Source organism: Amblyomma maculatum, chromosome 6 (assembly GCF_055883805.1).
Source record: "Amblyomma maculatum isolate TAMU_Amacu chromosome 6, ASM5588380v1, whole genome shotgun sequence".
Lineage (NCBI taxonomy): Eukaryota > Metazoa > Arthropoda > Arachnida > Ixodida > Ixodidae > Amblyomma > Amblyomma maculatum.
Window position 1 is genome coordinate 178,168,896 of NC_139349.1, and position 24,553 is coordinate 178,193,448.

Below are 24,553 nucleotides of genomic sequence, written 5' to 3' on the forward strand. Positions count from 1 at the left end.
TCAATAGTGCTGACATTATCTGCCCTGCGATAGTCTTTAACAGATATGTGGGATATGCGGGAGCTATGGTCGGGCCTGGAGCTGAAGTTATCAATAGTGAGTAATACCATTTTATGATCGGAGATTTCATTCTCGATACTGATATTAGGGCTAAGTGTTTTGGAAACGAGAGCAAGGTCGAGAATGGAGCTAGCTTGCCCTTGTATACGCGTTGGTTCCTTAACAAGTTGGACCAAGGAAAAACTAAACATAAGATTCAAAAGCATTTCACAACTGCTGCGCTCGTTTCTATCAGTTGTTAGATTTTCCCAGTCAAACGCCGCTAAGTTGAAATCCCCGACTGTGATATAAATTTATAACGTTCCTTAAATTTCGGTACAAAAAATCTTAGAGCTCAGTAAGGTAGTCGACTGACGCAATCGGCCGTCGGTATATGCCGCTTAATAGCACTGACGTTCTGTTAATATTGACACTGCACCATACGCTCTCATGACTGGGAATTTCCTCATCTTTTTAAATGGTAAGCCTTCCTTAATAGCAATAGCAACGCCTCCTACCCGACTATCACGGTCAAATCGAATGAGAGAAGACTAGTTTGGGAGCACTTCTGAATCGTGGATTTCAGAATGTAACCAGGTTTCAGCGAAAGAATTATATGAGGGCTATATGTCAGCAGAATTACTTCCAATGCGGTGGATTTATTGATAATGCTCCTGGCATTGAAACATATTAACGATAGCGGAACTGAAGTAGTCTGTCACGATCTAGAATGAAAGCCTTCGTTTTCACCCTCACATTTTTCGCGTTTGACAAGTGTCCTCTTGCTTTCAGTGCTGTTCCATGCGTACAAATCGCTGCCTATCTTCCGTTTATCAAATATTAACGACGCCTTCGCGCCCCTGTCACAATTTTCTTGACAGGATTGCCACAGTTTCCGGCGCATTTCCCGTACTACAGGTGAGCAGTCTTTAGAAATAGATATGTTTTTCCCTTTCAACTGGAAACAGTTTCGAAGAAGATACATATTATTTTTGAAAAATTGAAGAAAAGAAGAATTACCGGACGTTCGCGTGCAGTGCCTTTCTTGCCAATCCGGTGTATCCTTTCAACAGATGTTACTTCGACTTTAACAATGTCTTTAAAATTGTCATGCCTCATCTGTTTTTCTAATACTTCCGTACTTTTGTTCTCATCTTCCCTAAGGCCGTATATGATTCGATTGTTCCAACGACTTCGGTTTTCCAAGTCTTCTATTTTACTACTCAGGCGAGTAATCTCCTTGGCGATAGAGTGAATTACTTCCTCGCATTTCATTGCAGAGGTGTAGTGTAGAAATGTTTGTCTCTATTTCCATAAGCCTTGCTTTAACACTCTGTAAACTTACTTGTAACTGGTCCTGTTCGGACCTAATTTCGGTGACAGTGTTTAAAATAATATAGAGTTTGTCTTCATCAGGCTCTGGATTCTCTTCGACGTCACCACTGACTTTCAGTAACAATAAAACAACGCGTGATACGCCAACACAACACTGGAGCAAGCAGCATGGACTCGGCGGCAACAATAAGGCAACAAAGTTACTTCTAGGAGAGCTAGTACAAGATTTTTTGTCACCAACCTTTACGATGCAGAACCCAAAGTTAGGCATCGTGCGCCGTGCGGTGCCGCCGAGTCCACTGAAGATCGCACTCCAGCGTTGCATTCTTTTAGGCCCTTCTGATGGCGTGATTCTTCTGGGTCGTGCGCAAAACGGGGAATCAAGCCTGAGAAGATCAGCGCTGAAATCTACGTGCGGTGGCGTCTTCAGTGAGGATGCAGCTGCCTCAGCAATTGAGGCATGATTCTGCAGACAAGTTGTTGTTGAAGCCACTACACATGAAGTAAGTGCGTAGTCGGTCAGTGCCAAGGAATGGCCATCAGCGGGTCCCTGCAGCCACAGGAACCCCTGTACGATGCAGAACCAAAAGTTAGACATCGTGCACCGTGAGGTGCCGCCCAGTCCACTGACGGAATATGCGTGAAATTTAAAAAGTTCTCCATAATTGTACATACATGTCTTGCTCGAAATCTTTGCCTCAATCTATCGAAAAGGCGGAACAGCTGATGAGCAAATTTCGCGTTAGGAAGTAGCGTAATCGTCGGCAATTTTTTTCTGATATCGTCGTCACGATAATTGACTAGTGAAATCCTGCGGTATCCTGTAGAGTGTCGCGAAGACAAGGGACACTTCTCGCGGACGCTCGCTGCTAACGCACGCACGGACACGCTGGCGTGTCATGAGCCATTCCGATGCTTTCGCCTTAATATTCGCCCTAGGTTGGCAGCGTCCTCAGTGCCGGAAGCCGCTGTTTTGAGCCATATCACCCTAGTCTGGTCGACGAGACTACGCTAGGCATCTATGTTGGGACTTGACAGCTGAGTTTCCCACCTTTTGTTTTGCTAGGCCTCTAGTGGTCACAGTACGACGTGTTTCCCTGCATCCCCACAGCATATGTTGTAGGGTGAATAGCACATTGCGGCATTCTTGTTTCTGTTCCTTGTATTCACATGTTTTGCATTTTGGTTTACGTTGAATAGTGTGATTTATTTCTGTGCGGTATTGTATTTCTTGAGCAAAGCTTTATTACAAATCTTCCATTCTGTGCAAACGTTTATTATCATTGTCCCTTGGACGTTAGCTGTGCGATCATATCCCTGGATATTTTTGCTCAACATTTGTACTGTAGAACTGTTTATTATGATTATGATTATGAATGTGTTCATAATGTGTTCAACCCCCGCCATTATGCAAGATGTAGAGGTAATCGGGAAAGTGCGATGCAGTGACCACAGGATGGTGAGGTCCCGAATTAGCCTAAATCTGAAGAAGGAACGCAACAAATTAGTAAGAAAGAAACCATCAATGAATTAGCGGTGAGGGGGAGGGCAGAAGAGTTCAGGATCTCGCTACAGAATAGATATTCAGGTCTAAGCGAGGATGGCGACATTACCCTAGAAGCCATGAACAATAATTTCAGAGTTATAATTACTGAGTGCGCGGTAAAAGTAGGCGGTAGGATAGTTAGAGAGGATACCGGTAAGCTGTCTAAGGAGACGAAAGATTTGATTAAGAAACGCCAGAGAGTGCGAGCTTCCAATCCAACCGACCGGATCGAATTGGCCGCTATATCAAAGCTAATCAATAAGCGCAAGGGCGCCGATATAAGGAAGTATAACATGGAGAAAATTGAATGCTGAAAAGAACGGGGGAAGCCTTAAAGCGGTATAGAAGAAATTGGACATAGGCAAAAACCAGATGTATGCCATAAGGGACAAGGCGGGCAACGTCATCATGAATATGGGTAAGATAGTCAAAGTAGCCTAGGAGTTCTATACAAATCTCTACAGTAGCCAAAGTAGTCAGGACCGTAATGAGATTGGCGGTAGGGAAAAACAGTCAGACGTTCCACTAGTGATGAAGGACGAGGTCAAGAAAGCACTAGAAACTATGAAAAAGGGGAAATCAGCTGGAGAGGATCAGATAACTGCGGATTTGCTGAAGGACGGGGTGGATATCGAGTTAGAAAAACTTGCCACCTTGTATACGCAGTGCCGGGTGTCATCGACGGTACCGGAACCATGGGAGAATGCAAACATTATCCTCCTTCATAAGAAAAGGGGACTCTAAGGACCTTAAAAATTACAGACCAATCACCTTACTGTATGTTACGTATAAGGTATTTACTAAGGTAATCGCTAATAGAATCAGGACAACCTTAGACTTCAATCAAGCAAAGGATCAAGCAGGGTTTCGGAAACGGTACTCTACTATCGATCATATCCATACCATCAATCAAGTGATAGAAAAATGCTCAGAATATAACCAGCCCTTATACATAGCATTCATTGATTACGAAAAAGCATTTGACTCAGTTGAAACCTCGGCGGTGATGCAGGCATTGCGAAATCAGGGGGTAGACGAGCCGTGCGTGAAAGTGCTGGAAGATATATACAGTGGCTGCATAGCAACCATAGTTCTGCATAAAGAAAGTAACAAAATTCTCATAAAGAAAGGTGTTAGGCAAGGAGACACAATCTCCCCAGTACTATTCACAGCTTGCTTAGAGGAAGCATTCAGAGACTTGGAATGGGAGCAGTTAGGGATAAGGGTAGATGGAGAATACCTGAGTAATCTGCGATTTGCTGATGACATTGCCTTGCTAAGCAACTCGGGAGATGATCTACAAATAATGATTGATGACCTAGACAGGAAAAGTAGAAAGTTAGGCTTGAAAATCAATATGCAGAAGACTAAGGTAATGTTCAACAGCCTCGAGAACGAACAGCAGTTTACATTAGGTAGCGAAGTACTGGAATTAGTAGGCGAATATGTCTTCTTAGGACAGGTAGTAACCGCAGATCCGGACCATGAAAAAGAAATAACAAGAAGAATAAGATTGGGATGGAGCGCATTTGTCAAGCACTCGCAGATTATGTCTAGCAGCTTACCGGTATCTCTAAAGAGGAAAGTATATAACAGTTGCATCTTACCTGTACTCACCTATGGCGCTGAAACTTGGAGGCTAACCAAGAGAGTTTTACTTAAGTTGAGGACAACTCAGAGGGCTATGGAACGAAAAATGGTAGGGGTAACATTAAGAGCTAGGAAGCGTGCAGAGTGGGTCAGAGAAATAACTCAAGTTACCGACATTCTAGTGGAAATTAAGAAGAAGAAATGGACATGGGCAGGACATGTAGTGCGAAGAGAGGATAACCGATGGTCGCTGAGGGTAACAAACTGGATTCTAAGGGAAGGAAAGCGTAGCAGGGGGCGGCAGAAAGTTAGGTGGGCTCTCGCAGGCGTCAAGTGGATGCAGCTAGCACAGAACCGGGTTAAGTGGAGAAATATGGGAGAGGCCTTCGCCCTGCAGTGGTTATAGTCAGGCTGATGATGATGATGATGATGATGATGACTGTTTCATTCTAACTAATAGCTCCTTGTTACTATGCTTCCGAAGTCAAGGGGTAGGGTTCGCCATCAAGCCACTGTCGTATGGCTTTTTTCCTCCTCCTCTGCCATGCAATCTACATGCCTGAAAATAAATAGACTAAATGTTGACAATTCTCCGTAGGTGGTGGGCGAGATGGTCTGTAGTAACGTGCTGTGGACTTGATCGTTCGTTTGTATTTTTCGGAGGGTATCTGCTTGTTCTCTGGTTAGTCTCGGTTGGTATGGAGAAACGTTTTCTTCTGTCAAGTATGTGCTGTCTTGCGTAAAGTCTGTATTCTTATTATCACTGGTTTAATTGTTCCCGGTTAGCATATCCCGGTACTCATGCGTCAGCAGCCTTAATTTTTCAATTCCTGGTGTTTCATTCCAGAAGAAAAGCAATGCGCTTGCCTATTTGCAAATCCGCATGCAAATCAGTCTTCGTGCAGTGCTTCAAAGCAGAATCGTGATGTCAATCTTAGTGCTTTGCTGCGGAATTGAAGTGCGAAGTTTATTCGTCAATTTGTGATGTAGTAGAAAAAGCTATTTAATCAATACTAGAGTTAATAATAATAAATTAATAATAATAAGATTAATAATAATAATAATAATAATAATAATAATAATAATAATAATAATAATAATAATATTAATAATAATAATAATAATAATAATAATAATAATAATAATAATAATGTAATCAAGTGGTTTACATGGTTCGCACAGCAATATATTTATCTTATGTAGCAGCTACGACGGCCAGCGTTCACAGCGACAGCTCGAGCTTCGTCCTCTTTGTCGTCTTCACCTATTTATCCTCTTCGGCGCGCGAAATCTCTGATTTCCTCTTCTTTCTCCTTTCCACGGATCATGCATCTCTCTTGCAATAATAATAATATAATGATTAGGTAATAATAATAGTCGATCGAGAAGCAGGGTTTTATAGCTTTCCAGAATTCGGCCGGTTTGTCAGTGGATACCTTCTTCAAATTGATAGGAGCCTACCTCAAGTCAACTGTTGCTTCCCATTAAGGAGCATTGCATGTTCAAAGGAGTGGAATACGTATAGGTTCGAGGGTTTCACCTGCACTGATGGACGTATACCTCCCCGCATGCGAACGAAAGATTCAGACATCAATGAAAGACAAAGGCTTCGTAATGATTGTTCGATATGTTGACGTCTTCTAGGTGCATAGCACTGGGCACATTTGAAGAAAGCTGCTGTGATCTAAGATTCACCTGGAAGCTTCCAAAGGATGGCATTTTATTCTGCTCCTTAATTTAGTTTTTTTTTTCTGTCTTTGTGGATATGCGGACTAACGAATACAATGCCGTAGGAGACTGCATTTCTCTATTGTCCACCCAATTTTTTATTTCTTTTGTTGGAGACTGTCCTGTTTACTATTCCCACTCAGTCTCCCTTTTTTCTTATGTTTTGGGTTTTGTACGTCTGCCTCGCTCTCCGTACGTTCTTTGTCATTTATGTATGTCTGTTGTTTTGCTGCTGTTCTCTCCTTTACCGATTCTTGTTCCTGTTTTTGATTCATTGACAGGTCTGAATGCTACCTTCTTTTTTTTCTTCTTTAATCCAGAATGGACCACCTTGCTACACGGACCTCGTTTTTTTTTTTCCTTTTTTTTATACCTTATTTCGGTTTTTAATAATGTGCTTTTTTTAAATCTCGAGATTTTGCTCCCTTTTATTTATTTGTAATTGGTTTTAAGCCTGGCAAAGCTTTTGCTGGTCCGGGCTCCGTCTCTTTTCAGTTCGAGAAGACGAATTAAAGAGTAAATGGCGTTCTGCGCTTCCTAGATTTTAGCCCCTGGTTCTCACCAGAGCACTTACGTTTGACTTACCAGCCTAGACCTAGTAAGCATGCAGTTCATTCCATAAACATCCCAGCATTCAAAGACAGTAAATAACGCATTGTGAGGGCTGTGTTGACGTATGCTCTTAACAAAACCTGCCACCACCGTATCAGAGAAAGATTTTTACGCCAGATTGAGAGGCTTCTGGAGGCAGGGTTTTCACGGTATTTGCTGTGCAGCATAGCAGAAAACATTGTGCTGCCGAACAAGCGGAGGAGAGCAAAAGAAGACTTTGCACAAAAGTATAAGTTCTCATTGGTACCATACATTCATGGATTAATCCATAATTTGAAGAATATTGGACACAGATACGGCATCCGGATTGTTCCTACGCCACCAAACAGAGCGAAAGGCATGTGTGCGCGGGTAAATAACCAAGAGATTTATTCAAGACGCTACAACTGCGCACCGGACTAGGTACTCTAATTATATCCAGGACATTGTCTATCAGATTCCCTTGCAGCAATACACTGGACAAACAGGGAGATGTAATAATGATAGAATTAGAGAGCACGCTGCGGCAATATCGAAGAGGTCGGGTCCTTATGTCGCGGTGCACTGCGAGCACTGTGTGATTTGCAAAGACCAAAAATGCCCATGTGACCTGCACAATGTGCATGTTTTGAGAAGAAATAAGGACAGGTTGACAAGGAACATTTTAGAAGCATGTGCGATCAGGAACTCCGGAGACCATTGCGTTAGCACATCTTCGGTGGTACTGTTGAAAAAGGAAATAGATTTTTTACGCTTACCGGCAGAGCACTTGCCGGCAGAATACAAACTTAAGGAAGGAGTTCGCCGCAGAGGAAAAGGGAAGGCAGAAGAAGATGCGTGGGTTACGTTGAATATAACTGTCAGTACAGCATTGTCCTTGTGTCTGTGTGTGCTCGTTCTGCTTTTTTTTTGCCTGCTCTGTTGCCTTTTTGCAAGATATTCAACGAAGTAGCAGCTAAAGGCGATGCCGGAGAACGACGCCTGCCCTATTCAGCATTAACTATAGACAGGATACAAAAAATAAAAGAATAGGCACATACAACTTTTACAAATTGCACGAGTTGAACCTAAGCAGAAAGCGAAACATTCTATTTGAAGAAAACCAGGCAAGTTAGCCTGTACAGTTAAATATTTTCCATTGCAGTCTCCAACAAGCAAATTGAGTGATTACAAGTACGTGCGCTTAAATAATAGTTACTTCTGCGTTGTTCATAAGAAAGGAGTCTTGAAATTTCATGTCTTGCATAGCGTAGTTTGTTCGTATGTGTGTTGTTCTCAGTTTTTATTCGCTAGACAGTACCGACATAGTGTGAAAGGCACGAAATTCTCATATAGTTTCAGTACCTCCAAACATCCCGCAACGACGTACTACCTTGCCAGCATTTTTCGCGAGGCTGCCACGCCAGTCTATGGATACCACTCAGTACACCGAGCCTATCAAAGGAACTTGTCACCAGACATCAGGGCCCCTATGGTTTCTTGCAGCGGACGTCTCGAGTCAATTACCTTGTTGCGTCCTTTACCCCATCCACCAATCTTCGTCGCCGCGGCAGCGAGACTCGCAATGTACAACGCCTCAGGCCCCACTTTAACCCCGCTGTCTTGCGCGCCTCTTAAGTGGCCAGGATGGTTCCTCTTCTGCTCGGGGACCATTGTAAAGTAGAAGACGGGCTAACGCTCGAGCCGCAGGGTCGCTGGTGCTAGCGACTTGCTGCTCTCGTGGATCTCGCCTGCATGTACGCATAGTTCAGTTACCAAGTATATTCAAATGAATTCCTACCTTAAAAAAGATACAATTTCGACTAGTTCTGGCCAAAACTATTTTAATACCATTATGACTAAAATCCATCATATTCCATTAGATCAACCATAACAACTCAGTGTTTTCATAAAGGCTCAGCAAACATACACTGGCCAACAAATAAAAAAAAAGGTTTTATTACTTGGCGAGGTTTTGTTTTCTTCAGCGACGATGTTTGCCCCTCGTCATAGAGGACTCTGTCGGACCCTACATTAAGGTTTTCTATTTATTATCACCTGGATTTATACCTTGCTACATGTGCTGATAAAGTCAGGTTCAAATTCCGTGATCGTTATATAACACTTAAACGTTTCCCTCTCCTTTGTGCAATGCATAAAATGTTTTTCGAGCAGATAATTAAAAGTGAAATTACCAGATTTCTTGAAAGGAGTAAACATTTTCAAATAGCCGCATTGTTCACCAATTGGCTTTTCACGCTTCCGGCAAATGGCCGGATTCTTTTCTGTTTAGATTCTTCCGTCGATGCTGGCTGTTCTGTTAAATCTATCTTCCAGACTTTTTTTTTCAAAACCATCAATCGTGCTTTTCAATTAAGAGTTGTCGAAGTATCGGATTTCTCGTTAAATGTAGGGTATTTTTAACCTTTTTCGCAAAATTACTGTACATAGGGAAGGTGGGTTTTAGCCGTTTTTGAGTCCTGTTGGCTTTTTAGTGCGTAACACTACTAGCCGCAATCACGGATTTCTCCGATGTCTGCCCGAAGCCGCTCACTCTGTTTCTTTGCGTGAACTTGAAGTGGAGAAAGAGAAGGCGGCGACACGGACTTCATCTGGCTCAGCATTGAGCAGGCGAAGCGGCCGCACAGCAGCAGCAGGAGCAGCTCTTTCTCTCTCTCTCTCTGTCCATCTGTCTCTCCGTGAACTTGAAAAGGAGGAAGGGAAAGTGGCGACGCTCACATCACGCTACTTAACGCTGAGGGGGCGGAACGACCGCAGATCCACCCAGTGAGAGAGTAAGACAGTGAGAGAGGGGCGTGTCGCGGCGTGGCAGCCCTAACTGGGCAGTGTTGCACAAGCGTGTGTTACTGAGTCCGGAGTGAGCAGTCATGTGACGCTCGCGCGTCCTCAACTTCGGCATCTCGCCCCTTGCATCAGTCGCTCCTCAGCCTTCACGGGTCGCAGACGTTCACTCGCTGTGCTCCCTTATCTCGGCTCTGAGCTGCTCGCCGCGTCGTGAAGAAGCTTGTGCTCACCTCCGTGTCTTAACTGGCACTCGCCTTCAAGCGCGTTTCCCTCTCTCTTTCTCTCTCCCTATGGTCTCATCCCAGACCTCCCGGCCGCAGAGCAGTGCATTGTAAAGGGTTACGTTGCGCCTGCTCTCGCTCATTTCTGAAAATGGTGCAAGGAAAGCTGAGGACGCGGCTGCGCCGCGCGTTTGCTTCGCGCCACAAGGGGTGACGCCTGGCCTTCTGGCACGGCGGCGTAGGTTCGACGGGCTGAAGTACAACGGTCGCGAAGACAGCTGGAACGTCACTCTAGAAATCCTGATATTGCAACTAAACGGCGCAAACTGTGCAACTAAACTGTGCAACTGAAGCACAATCCCGGTGCGCACTAGGACGAACTACTGCAGGGGCAGTACGGCTTCATTCTGGCGACATGAACAATCTCGGTGCGTGGTATAGAGGACTGTCGCGGCGGATGCACAGGGGCGACCTCGTATGTCACAGGAGTGATTGGCCGTAAAACATGGTAGGGTCCTGCGAAGCGCGGCAAGAGCTTCTCACACAGCCCAACTTTATGAGCGGGAGTCCAGAGGAGGACGAGAGAGCCCGGAGAGTAGTGGACATCCCGGTGGCGAGAATCATGGCGCCATTCTTGAGAATTTTGGGAGGAGACCAGTCGGCGGCGAGCAATACCACAGGCGGCGTCAGCTGAGATGGCGTCACGAACGTATACGAACTGGCGTTAGCGGTGGGAGGCAGTACGCTGTCAAACGAAAGGGGAGGGTCGCGGCCGTATAGACGATAAAAAGGTGAGTAGCCCACTGTGTCGTGACGAGATGAATTGTACGCGAACGTCACAAACGGCAAAGTAATATCCCAGTCACGGTGATCCTCCGAGACATACATTCACAGCATGTCCGTGAGCGTGCGGTTGAGGCGTTCGGTGAGGCCGTTCGTTTGTGGATGGTAAGCAGTGGTAAAATAGCGCTTAATGGAGCAGTACCGAAGAATGTCATCGACTACTCGAGCAAGAAAGCAACGGCTACGGTCAGTGAGGAGCTGGCGTGGAGCACCATGGAGCAGGATGACGTCGTGGAGAAGAAACGCAGCCACGTCTGTTGCACAGCTAGTGGGTATCGCTCGAGTGTCAACGTAGCGCGTAGTATAATCCGTGGCCACCGCAATTCATTTATTCCCCGACGCAGAAAATGGGAAAGGCGCCTACTCGGGAATACGGTCTACTGGGATGTCAATCGGCTGCAGAACCAGCAGGCATAAGCGAGGGCTTCTTCCGTCGCTGACACCGGTCACAAGAAGCCACGTAACGACGAACAGAGCGATAGAGGCTTGGCCAAAAGAAGCGGCGGCGGACGCTATCGCATACGTACGAGATACGCCAAGATGACCCGCTGTTGGTGCGTCGTGCAGCTGTTGGAAAACGGTGGTACGCAGGTGTTCGCGGACTACGAGTACAAGCTCGGTGCCATCTGGTCGCATATTCCGTTGGTATAAGGTGCCGTTGTGGAGCACAAACAAAGCAAGGGTAGCATCAAGGTGATCAGTGCTGAGGCGATTGACTATGCTGCAAAGCTTGGGATCTAGGCGCTGTTCATGGCGAATGTTTGAAAGGTCAGAGATGGCCAACACATATGTGTTATCGTTGCACTCGCTCGCAGGTGGCGGATCTACCGGGTTGCGGGACAGGCAATCGGCGTCAGCGTGCAGATGGCCAGACTGGTAGGCGACAAAAAAGGTGTATTCCTGAAGGCAGAGGACCCAACGGCCCAGGAATAGGGTCATTCAGCGTAGAAAGCCAGCATAAGGCATGGTGGTCGGTGATGCCGGAGAACGGGTGGCCAAACAAGTAAGGGCGAAACTTTGTAATGGCCCACATGAGGGCTAAGCACTCACGTTCTGTGATCGAGTAATTCCGTTCAGCCGCAGAACGGAGGCGACTGGCATACGCAATGACGCGAATGCGACCCACCTGCTTTTGGACGAGTATGGCACCAATACCGTGACCACTGGCGACGGTGCGTACCCCCGTTGGTGCCGAGGGATTGAAGTGAGCCAGGATGGGCGGGTTGGTGAGGGTTGCAATGAGCGCAGAAAAGGCTTTGGATTGTTCTTGGTCCCAGCAAAATGGACCGTCGTTCTTGAAAAGATGGGTGAGTGGACGAGCCGTCTCCGCAAATTTCGGTACAAACCGCCGAAAATAGGAGCAAAGCCCAAGAAAACTACGCACGTCACTGGTACAACGGGGTGTAGGAAATGCACTTACAGCAAATATTTTGCCTGGATCGGGTTGAACGCCACGGGCATCGATTACGTGACCGAGCACCTTGAGTTCACGTCGGCCGAAGCTACACTTCTTCGAGTTCAGCTGAAGGCCAGCTCGTCGGAAGATGCCAAGAATGGCATCAAGGCAATGGAGATGGCTTTTGAATGTAGAAGAAAATACAATGACGTCAACGAGATAGTAGAAGCACGTCGTCCATTTCAAGCCACGCAGGAGAGAGTCCATCATGCGCTAGAATGTTACGGGCGCATTACACAAGCCGAAAGCATCCCTTTGAATTGATACAGGCCGTCGGGAGAGACGAAAGCGGTTTTTTCTCGGTCCCGTTCGTCGACTGCGATCTGCCAATAACCGGAACGAAGATCAATCAAAGAGAAATAGCTGGCACCGTGCAAGCAGTCGAGGGAATCATCTATCCTGGGGAGCGGGTAAACGTCCTTTGTAATTTTGTTGAGGTGTCGGTAATCAACGCAGAATCTCCAGGTATTGTCCCTTATTTTAACAAGCACCACAGGCGACGCCCAAGGACTGCTCGAAGGCTCTATAATGATTTTTTGCTACCATCTTGTCCACTTCATCTTGTATGACGCGCCGTTCAGAAATGGCGACTCGATAAGGTCTTCTGTGAATTGGGCGGGCGTCTCCAGTATGGATACGATGTGTAACGAGGGAAGTTTGTCCTAAGGGGCGGTCACCAAAATTGAAAATATCGCTGTATGAAGTCAGAAGAGTCGTAAGTGCTGTAGCACGGTCAGGACGCAAGTTAGGAGCTACCATTCCTGATATGCGGGCCTCCGGAGGGGGGCACGGTGCAGGTCGCGTCGACACTTTAGCAATAGGGTCAGGTAAAAGAGCGGCCACTGCGGCGTCAGACAGTGGGGTCAGTTCAGCGAGAGCAATGCCCTCAGGAAGAACGTGCACAAAAAGGCCGAAGTTCCAGACTGGAATATAAGCGTTGTTATTTTCTACGTGCACGATGTTATGAGGGAGAGCGATTCTACGCTGCAGTGTCACGTCGGTTATGGGGCAAACAACGTAGTCGCCATCAGGAACGGAGGGCAAAGGCGACATGAGCACATACACTGCAGCTTCTGGTGGCAGACGAGTAAATGTAGAGGAGCGGAGTCGGAGCGTTGAAGTATCAGAGGCATGTTTCTCAGGACAGAGTGGCAGGTCCAGATGAAGCAATCCAGATGAACAGCCAATGAGCGCGGAATGTGCAGTTAAAACGTTGAGTCCTAATATACCGTCCTGAGGGCAACTGGTGAGGACGGTAAATAGCACAGGGATATGGCAGTCGGCAATGGTAATTCTCGCAGTACACATACCAATCACAGTAGCTGCGTTGCCATCAGCAACACGAACGGTAGATGAGAAAGTGGGTGTGAGGACTTCGTTGAGGCGTTGACGGAGCGAGGAACTGAGGACGGAAATGTGGGTGCCAGCGCAAATAAGGGCAGAAACAGAAACTCCGTCCACAAAAATGTCAATGAGCTTACATCTGGGTGCGAGGGTCAGCTCCGAGTTCACAGTCCGGGTCGGTAATGCAGCATTACTCCCGGGCGCTGCACCCGCTAGTTTCCCGAGTAGGTGCCGGCGTATGATGGGGAGGAGTTGCGACGAGGCACCGGTGAACCGAATCGACGAGACTGCGGAGATGGAGATCGGCTGGAGTGATGGACACTTGAGACGGCTTCGGCGTGAGGTTCATCTGGGTGAGAAGGGAAGTGTCCAGGTCCATCATATGCGGGGCGGAGCTGTTCGGGTTGGGCAGGGAAGCGTCGAGGTCCGTAGTAGTACCGACGGTCAGCGTTGTAATAAGAACGAGGGGTCGGGAAGATACGACTGCGGCAATAACGTGAAGTGTGGCCGGTTCGACAGTAAATAAAACAAATTGGACTGTCGTCTGAGGTGCGCCACTCTGCAGGATTGCGACTAACGTAGCGACGTGGGGGAGCTTGGCTAGTGGTTGCAGCAGCCACTACAGGAACAGGATGCGATGGTGACGAGGGCGGTATGGGGTTTGAGGAAAGACCGACGTTGGCAAGTTCCTGGCGGACAACAGCCTGTATCATGGCCACGGTGTCGGGAAGTGAAGATGGGAGTGGTGCAGGAGATAAGGCCTCGAGTTCTCGCCGGACAATCCGAGTCATGGTTGTGGACTGAGAAGGCTGTTGCAAAGGAGCCAGATCATCGCAGGATGATGTAGCTGCCGTGTTCGGAAGGCGCTCAAAGCGATGTACCAGGCGTCGTTGTTTAGCCTGCACAAATTTTCGGCAGACTTGAAGCACCGACTCGACGGTATAGAGAAATTCATGCAGAAGGGGATGTTGAACGCGTCATCTGCGATGGCCTTGATGATGTGCCCTACCTTTTCACTTTCCAGCATGGAGCTGTTTGCCTTGCGACACAACGCGAGCACGTCTTGAATGATAGGCTAGGTAGGACTCCGTGGTGAATTGGGCGCGGGACGAAAGTTTGTTTTTGGCTGCGAGAGCCCGTCCAATGGGCTTCCCGAACAAGTCGTGAAGATTTTGCTTGCAAATTTCCCTGGTCACCAGCTCGTGCTCGTGATTTTGGAACCACGTGCGAGCGGTTCCCGCCAAGTAGAAAATTAGATTGGCCAGCATGATGGTCGCGTTCCAGTGATTGTTCCTGCTCCATCGCTCGTATTCATCCAGCCAGTCATCAACATCTGTCTTATCTTCGCCATTGAAGATGGGAGGGTGGCGGATTTTTGTGAGGACGAGTGGCTGCGCCGGTATTGTTGCGGTGGTAGGAGCTGCCTCAGTGGTCATCCCAAGCAGCACACCAGCATTGGTCCAACAATGGTTCATCACTGGAAAAGAATGGCATCAATATTGGACTGATATTGGCATTTGGGCATTTTACTACATTCTCCATTCTTGGCCCATCTTTCGTTCCAAGATTGGTCCAGTGTTCAACCAAGCTGGAGCCACCAATGTAGGCACAATATTAGACTTTCCATTCATGCACCATGATTCTTGCCAATACTGTCCAGCATTATACCATCATTGTATTACCAATATTTGTTTAATACCAGCTATTCCATTAATGGCCCATTGTCAATGCCAATATCATACCAATGGTTAGCCATTGCAGGTGCACTGGCTACTCTATTCATGCCGCATATTGTCGATACCAATATTAATCCAATGGTTTATGGTACACCGGCTACTCTATTCATGTGCCATTGATGATGTCAAGATTACACATTTTGTGGCACTGCCTGTGCAGGCCATAAAATGCAGCCTTTTTCATTCTAGCCATATTCGTGACAGCACATCAAACTTGCTGGGACAATAATGGCCTTTCAAATAGGAGTGGCCATAATAATTCAAATTGTCGCTCATGAGCAACCAGTAGATATTCACAAAACAAGGGCATGGTTCACAAAAAGATAATATTTATTGCAATTGTTACTATAGACGGCAGTTGTTACTAGCCAGCGCTGAGGGCACACACAGCCGCAGTTAGCGGGGCAGTGGCAGGGTTGGTCAGGGCAGGGCGGGGTCTCGGGAAGTGGAAGGGGCCAGGGAGCTGGAGGGCACACTCATAGGCGTAGTGAGGGGGCTGACCCTGCAATTGCATTCACAGGTGGCATGCCTGGTTTGCCAGAGGAGGTTTCAGCATAACGCCTTTTTCTTCCACCCCCCCTGTCACAGGAACCAGGCAGCCACCTGCGAATAAATGCGTGTGCCTCCAAATCGTCCACCCCAACTTTTTCGCAAATGGCACCTGCACAAAAACAATGAGGAAACAAAATTTACAACACTATTACGAGGCATATAAAATCGCGCGCATTATTTTAGGAAGGTGTAGAAAATTCCAGGATTCATGTACCGAAATTCATGGTCAATGAGAAACACTATACTGATGAGTTCCAGATTAGTTTCAGCTGCCTTGGGTTTATTAGGATGAAAGACGCACATACATTGCATAGCATGTGCCCTGTTGCATTTTGATTGCCTCCACAGCAATACGGCTGAGACAGCCAGTGTTTCATCCCACACTAGGAATTAGTGCTTGATTGTCGGCTGTCTCCGCATATGACTGGCGCGCTAGTTTTTTGCCGCTCCTACGTTTTCTGCAATGTGCAAACAGTTTATACTAAATATCGTTACCAAGAGAATGTTCGGCGACTATTTGCATTTTTTTAAATGGCTAGATATAATATACACAAGCGATCTAAGCCCACGACTGCTGCACTGGCCGCTGGTTAGCTGATATACGCTTTGACTGGTTTTGTGGGTAGTTCACTTAAACGGGTAGCTCACAGGTGCATCATTTTTACACATATACTGCTTGTCCAAGCCAATTTGATCCAAGGGATAAAAAAAAACATTTCGGAGGCAGGCAAAGGAAACCAGGTACATATTGCTGGGAGCTACCTTGAGCGCCACAGAAAAGGTTTTGTTTGGAATCCTTAATTGACATTATTTACCTAAATTACTGATTATTGACTTACACAATAAATGGTGTTGCTACTTTGAAGAGTACCGGCACAAACCACGTTTGAATATTTGCGATAAAGAACCCTCACGTCTGCATTCTGAACGCCAGATACAGTAGGAAACCACGAAAATACAAAAATCAGATTCCTGAACAATACAATTGAGGACTTGGCTTGGCTCGACAGCCCTGTGTAGCGTTAGACCTACAAGTTGCCTATGGTTTCTTCATCCGCGCCAGCACATTCGTCCAACAAGACTGTATTTGTATTTTACAGCTGAAAAATACTGTTCCACTCATTTGTATCCTTACCGCTTTGTAGTCATTATCCGCATTGCAAAGTTCGGCGCGCTCATTGTAACTCGAGCCTTCATGTGCGCCAAAGGGTCGACGCGAAGCAACCATCGCCAGCATATCCCCCTTACACATGCATGGGGCTAGCCATCATAGCGGCAGGTTGTTTTGTCCGCTCAAAATCATGTTGTGAGCAGCACAATCGAGGTCCGCGAATGGGCTGGTAACGGTTTCGGTATCTACATAACCCGGAATTTATCTGCAGCTGGAAGAAAAGGTACACATGAGGTTTCTAACCGCAAATATTGAAACAGGGGTTTCCGAACGTGTTCATCGACTCTAAGTCCTACTTATTGTCTAAAGTGAATATTTAGTACTTGAAGCGAATAACCTCACTTCCCTACGTACAAAATAAAAATTTTCTGCTCTGTCCTAAGTGGCTGCCAGCAATGCGCCACCGGTTTCCATCGTCTGTTTCTAATGGTTTATTTATAACCCTTGGCTCAAGCTATGGGGCGCAGCAGGTGTAATGTAGCTTGAATAAAACCTGCAAGAGATCATATATATGGGTAGATTTGTAAGGTTTACAGATTTCACTTACAAATTCTACAGGAATCGCGTCACTGCGGCCTTTCTTTAAAATTGACACGTAATAGCGCTATATTCGTGGCTAAAATAAAGTACTCAACGCATTAATTCAGCTTAGCAAATGCAGCTGTAACAGAAAGTGAGGGCTGGCGACACCTAAGGTGTGCCTAGCTTTCAAATTTTCTTAGATGGCACAACCGTTCGAAATATGGAATATTAAAAAAAGCCCTTGATATTGGCTTTCTCACAGCGTATTATGGGGGCCTTAGATAAGAAACATAATCGAGGTCCCATGGCCATCTTTCGTTTCCAATGAAATTCTTATATGTGGTGGGCAAATATCTAGACACATAAGAATTAACCTTAGGTTTTCAAGATACGCGTAGTTTCTTCGAAAAAAATAATTGTATGGTATATCTCTAGAGGTAGAAAACGCTGTTTTTGCCATTTCAAAATGTTGCAAGTTTGGATACCATGCTTTTGTCATCTACTCTTTTTTACTCACCAAATATATGCAGGTTTTATATTTACAAACACTATTAGAAACATATTTGTTTTTGCAGTTGAGTTATTAAAAAATCGCAAACTTTTCTTCAGGAGCGATACGCTGCAAAAATATTCATTTTTAACCTTATGTACTGGCATATGATGCATTAGGTTGGTTGCACTAAATATGCTTTCACTTCCTGACGCATGTTCTTAATTCCAGGCAGTATCTGGAGCTCCAGACCACTAGGTGTGTTCTCCACAACGCATCAAAATTGCTCAGAATTCGAAAACAGCAGTAAAGGGCAAATTTGCTGCAATTAAAAAAGATCATCTTCGATTTTAATTCAAATCCCTCTCAAAAATCTTCAGTACCTCAAAAATATCACGGACTAAAAAGTGTTGCGTTATACTGTTTAAAAATATAACATTAAATATTAAACTGAGTGCTTGTGCTGATAATGGCCAAACTTAGCCTGCATTCTTGCAAGATCCAATAATATCTTGGCACAGAAACTATTTCTCTACATTATCTAGGTTCCATTCTTTATTTCTGAAAAAAGTTGAAGCTCTAGGTTTGTGTGTGTATCTGCATATTATTTTGAAATTGGACAAAAGTAAGAAAATGGTAAAATAAGGAAAACTGATTAGAATTGAAGAAACGGCCGCAACATCAATTTTTATCAAAATCTGTGGAAACAATGCAAATTACTTTGTTAATTTGAGTCAGTAAATATATTGAATTCTGCAAAATGTATTATTAGAAATATAAAAATGCTTGTTTTTGTTCTATAGATGTGCTTATATGGCTCCCCCTTATGAAGTAGGCATCAAAACTTCAATTTAGTATTTGCTGAATTTAGTTACATTTTACCTTAAGTAAAATTTAAAACCTTGTCAGCGCTTATACACCCTTTTTCTGCTTCTGGGACAAATACTTAATATAGCTTAAAATGGTATTAATTCACTATTTCTGTCAATTTCATGGCAGAACGCAAGTGAAGGCTGAACTTTTTCTCTGTCCTGCATTCTTTTTTATTGCTAAGTGCAATAGTATTCAATCTAGGTTATTAATATATTATTCCATTTCTCAGCTTTGACCACCACTAACAATACTATATTTTTGAAGATGATTTTTCAATGTGTAATTTTTATAATTACAATCTTAAGCAAATCGCTTTCCAGCATAATACTTTTGGTGGCGTTACAGAGAACACACATAGCGGCTTAGAGCTCCAAATTCTGCCTTAAATTAACAATATGACCTGCGTAATAAACACAGAATGTTTTAGTGCAAACAACGCAACGCGTCACGCCAGTATGTAAGGTTGAACATTAACATTTTTGTAGCGCGTTGTTCTTGAAGCAAAGTTTGCGATTTTTTACTAAATCAACTGCATCAATGAAACACACTTTTAATACTTCTTATACAAGTAAACGTTACCCAAATGCGGTGAGTAAAAAACAGTGGATGACAAACTTTTACGCAACCAGCCGGCCTCCAAACGTGCAACTTTTTGAAACGACAAAAACGGCGTTTTCCAGATTTAGTGATAGGTGTTTTTTTTTCGAGAATACTACGCCGCATCTGGCAAACCTAAGGGTCATTCCTTTGTGTCGAGACATTAGCCCACGACATATGAAAATTTAATTAAAAAAATGGTCATGGCACCACGATTACTGTTCCTGTCCGAAGACATCCATATTTGTTTTCATTTCGTCTCTTCAAACAGGCTGGTGTAGCCAATGCGGTGAATAAAAATATCATCGCATATATTAAAGATTTTCGCGCTATATGTTATACCTAAAGCTACCTATATTGTCACAACTGTCATACATTATTTGTGGCTGAAACAACATCGCAAAAGGGATTCGATTGCAAATTGTTCGCTAGTTAAATAGACGTATGAGATGACACACGTATACTTTGTAGAATACAATTTAGGAAAGAGCAGATACAAACTACAGGCGAATAATGCTATGATATGGAGCATATGTATTACTCCGATTAACAGTAAAAAAATTAACTTTTAACATATTAATATATTCGACAAACTATTGCATGCTCACATAGGAACACAATTAATGAGCTCATCCACGCATCTAATGTCTATGGGGATTAGATGTGTGGATGACTTCTTTTTATTTCAATTCGTGCGTCACTCAAAATAATTGAACGAGAAAAAAGTTAATGTCTACACAATTTTCAGTGAGCATACCACAAATTATACTAAGGTGCTTCATATATGCCACATCACCTAGCAAGTGAAATGCGATAACAGAAGTAATCAGACTCTAACCCTGATCAGCATTTCGCTTTTGCGCCATCTTTGTAAGTTTTTAGGCAGGCTTTTCCACTGATTATGCTCTTCTTTATACCCCTGCCACCCACAGGACACAAATCTTCTGGCGGTACCGAACTGTTGGTTTTCGCACCAGCGATACAACTTAATCGATCCATTTATACGTAGAAAACACTCTCGATGCGCACCTAAAAAAAATTAAAGCATGTATGTGTAGGCGAAATCATTCACCGGTGATTTAATAATATGATTTGAACAATAAAATCAAAGGATCACACTCGAAGTAACAAAAAGTGATGGAGAGATAGGAATTGAAGCAATGAAAGGCGGTTGCTTTCTGCAAAAAGCCAATAGCAAGAGGGCCACCGTCTATGAGAATAGTCAATAAAAATAAGGCATATTTAAAGGTGCATGCAGCAGTTACAGTGATGCAGTGCTACCTTTTTTTAGGCAGGCTTTTCCGCTGATTTTCTTCTTCTTTATTGCCCTTCCAACCACGGGACACATATCTTCTGGGGGTTGTCGGTTTTCGCACCAGTGATACAACTCAATCGATCCATTTCTACGTAGAAAACGCTTCCGATGCGCATCTAAAAAAATGAAAGCATGTATGTGCAGGCTAAACCATTCACACATGATAAAACAATGTGATTTAAACAATGAAACCAAATGATCACACCCAGAGCAACAAGAAAGTGGTGGAGAGATAGAAATTGAAGCAATGAAAGACGGTTGCTTACTGAACAAAGCCTATAGCAAGAGGTCCTGCGTCTATAAGAATAGGCAATACATTAAGGCACGTTTATAGGTGCATGCAGCAGTTAAAGCGATGCAGTGTTACCTTTCTTTTTCACTGCAGTGATTGGTATAAATATTACAGCAATTGCTAGGCATCTCAGGTAACCCCATTGAAAACTTCATCCAAGGTACCGAGGAGCAGTGGCGTGTTATTTGCAGCTGTTAACGGAAAGACAGGCTATCCTATGAGTGCATGCGCATTTTCTCCTTTTTGTACCTTGAATAAAAGCGACTGAACAGTGAGTGTTGTAAGAGGTGCAGCGTCCCTAGGAATGGGGAACAAAATTAAGTTTTAGTAAACAGAGGTACAAAAAGAAGCAAATATGCCTGCAATAATAGCATGATGGCCTACCTTTTGATCAACAGCTGTAAACAACCTGTCACTGCCAGTCGGTTCTTTAGATAGGCTTATCAATACCAGAGCTTAAAGCTAAGAGCAATATGAGTAATATTTATTGCGGTCACGGCCGTAAACAATTCTAGCGGAACACTCCATTACTGTAACTATTCAACCGTCCATTTATACATATCGTTCATTAAAGAACCATGCACATCATATTAAGTTGCTCGTTTCTACTCCCAAATGATTTCCTATAGAATTAGAATACGTGGATCGCTGCATCGGTTTCAACATTTTTGCACGATGGCTATGGCGTGCACTTCATGCATACGGTACGGTACGTGAGGTACAAAGAGCTGTAATTGCCGAACAGGCGGACCTGACGTCCTGTCCCATTTCGCCTGAAAGTGCGCGCCGTGATCGAGCGCTCCGCGAGCAATATATTTCGGACGATATGGTTGCCTCATACCGGCCGTCAATGTTTTGTACAATGTGTCCCGCGTGCACGTTGTTTACTTTGCAGTGACAGGGACGCAGTGCACACACGGCTTATGTGCCTTTTTGCTTGTACTGTTATTTTCCCCCGCCTTCGAAGCGCGTCTGCGAAATCGCTCTCCTATTGTCGCCGCTTTCTGATAACGCCCTCACCTGAAGGCGCGTGCTCAGAAGGGGGGCGTCGATTAAGAAAATTTTGCAAAGGGGCTCACTTGCGCTGTTCACGGCTTTCAATTCCTCAATATGATATTAACCATTATAAAAGTGGAGGTTCATTATGACTTAATTATAGCCTAATCATCAAGCGGCATCACGCACATATTGTCCGCCCCACTGTAAAATTCGCTTGCACAGACGGCACGAACAGTTTTCAAAACTTCGTCTGTACATCTGAAAACAAAAAACTGCCCTTAACTCTTAACAAAATCCAAAAACTGAGCGAACATGGCTTCCTGCGCGCAGAAGAGAGGCTGTCCAAAATATATGTACAAAGCCGGGCGCATAGTATCTGGTTACTAATTGATTGCGGCGCGCTGCACAGTCACAAAACTGCGAAAATGGCTGCCTGCAATGTTCTGTCACGTGTTGGTGGCATACACACCTGTTACGCACGGCTCCTCTATTTTCGGCGCAAATGATATCGCAGCCAGCAAATAAGTCCACGCACTTGCTTGCATGTAACCCGGACGAAAATTCGCTTAGTTCTTGAAGTCATGCTTCGCGCAGTTGTTTCGAGGAGAATACGGAAAGAGAACATTTGGGACTGGTAGGAGATTATATAGAACCAATTATGAAGCAATGGCATGCTGCAAAAATATATACTCACGGTCTAAGATGATGCCGTTCACTGAGTCCGATAATGCCGATGGTATCCCGCCGTTGCTGTAATCCGTACTCCGGCGACATTTCACAGCTCAGCTATTCACTGATATGTAGCAGGCACAAACCGGAGCACATGGACATGTATAGGCGCAAGAGAAAATTATGCACAGCACAATGAAAAAGAAAATTAATGAGGGAAGAAATTAAAGAAAGGTTTAAGAAGCTGTCACAAGTCTTGTAGCGTCTCCAACAAGCTCTGAAATGAACGCTTCGGGAGGAGGCCGCACAGCAGCGCAGCTGGGGATGCTTTCTGTTGTGTCTCGCACGTAGACGCGTAGGCGAGGGGGAACAACGAACCGCTCAACCAGTGCGCGATTCCCGCCGCGGTGTTGTGTTCGCAAGGGCTGCGCTTGGGAACGAAGGACCAACGACCCTCTCAACATTCCATTCCTCCTTTACCCAGCCCTCTTCTGCTTGCACCGGCCAGCCGTGACTTCGGACCGTGCCGATGAGCGGCCGCCAGCGCGCACCGCTCGAGTCGAGTTCTAATAAATAGTTTTGTTTTGTGTGTTCGCAAACGCATTGTTTCTTCAAGCCAACCACGGACATAACATTTTCTAAAAAAATAGAAAGCCTCCCCATCTACCATCCACATTCTTGCGTAAATCCATACAGTTGGTGCATCGACAAATGCGCGCGTCCCCTCCCTTTCGCCACCTATGATCGAACAAAGGATGGTCGTTCGACCTTTTATATTTACTTCAAAATATTATATATTGTTGCGTGATGACTGATTAATAATGTCAAAGAGGCGGAGTTCCGAGCTTCTCTTCTATTCTGGCCAACTTTGGTTATAGATTATACAAATTATGCTCAAGTTAGCTAGCTGAAAATTATCCGACTAAATATATACATGTTTTTATTTGTATTCAGTTAATGTTCGCTTTTCGGGCATGAGTAGATGTTTTTATAAAAATTCTCAACATCGGCCCAGGAAAGGAAAATTCTCCTAATTTGCAGGCCTTTATTTCAGAAAAGGTTCATGGTAGAGCAGCAATAATTCCACAATATGTTCTCAGCATAATTATCCGCAAACAGCTAAAGCTCATATTTTTATGACATTTGGATACAGAGATACGATCGCGCTAATTTACAGAAAACAGCAAACATTGAAAACTTTTAGGAAAACAAAAACAGTTTTCACATTGTTTAAACATTTTTCCACCTATTCTACACTACCTCAGCTTTCAAAACCATTAAAACACCTTGCATAATTTTGTTGCGCAAGTAATTATGGCCACTTCGATAAAGCCTTTGTCCAATTATAGCGCACCGCGCTGTTCTGAACATTCTACGGAATTTGTGAATTTTTCAAGGTTTTTAAATTTTGGCATATAATTTTGTAACAGGGAGAAATATATTTACAAAAGAGGATTCAAGATATATACATTGAGGAACAGTCAAGGAGCCAGGCTACGAGGGCCCCCGTTCGACGCACTTCTTTTTCTTAATCTTCCACAAACGAGCGCGCCACTTCGTCCTCATCATTCTCCAGCTGTAACAATATTTCTTCGCTCATGTTTTGTCTCGACTTCGCAAATCGACGGTGACAGACACAGCAATGAATGATTCAGAATCAATTTTGTGCGCGTCGAGGTCCCGATGCGCTGTGGCATCAGGCAACACACAGACGTTTTTCGCAATCACCTTCACCTTAACGCAGATTGCACAAAAAGACGATAACGTTCAATGAGCAAGCAACGTATTCCAAATCATTTTAGTAGAATGAAAGAATTGGAAAGGGCATGGAAAACTGCCTCATTAAAACAGTGTTTCTAG

The 24,553-nt window shown here is 44.6% G+C and overlaps 1 long non-coding RNA gene across 1 annotated transcript; it reads right to left on the reverse strand.

Annotated features, from left to right (window-relative positions):
* Window positions 1–15,467: 15,467 nt before the first annotated feature.
* LOC146187484 (uncharacterized) lies at window positions 15,468–23,021 on the reverse strand. Its single transcript, XR_014707933.1, has 3 exons — window positions 22,719–23,021; window positions 20,700–20,849; window positions 15,468–15,874 (listed from the first exon to the last, which is right to left on the reverse strand). It is a non-coding gene; the product is annotated as an uncharacterized LOC146187484 (long non-coding RNA).
* Window positions 23,022–24,553: the final 1,532 nt, after the last annotated feature.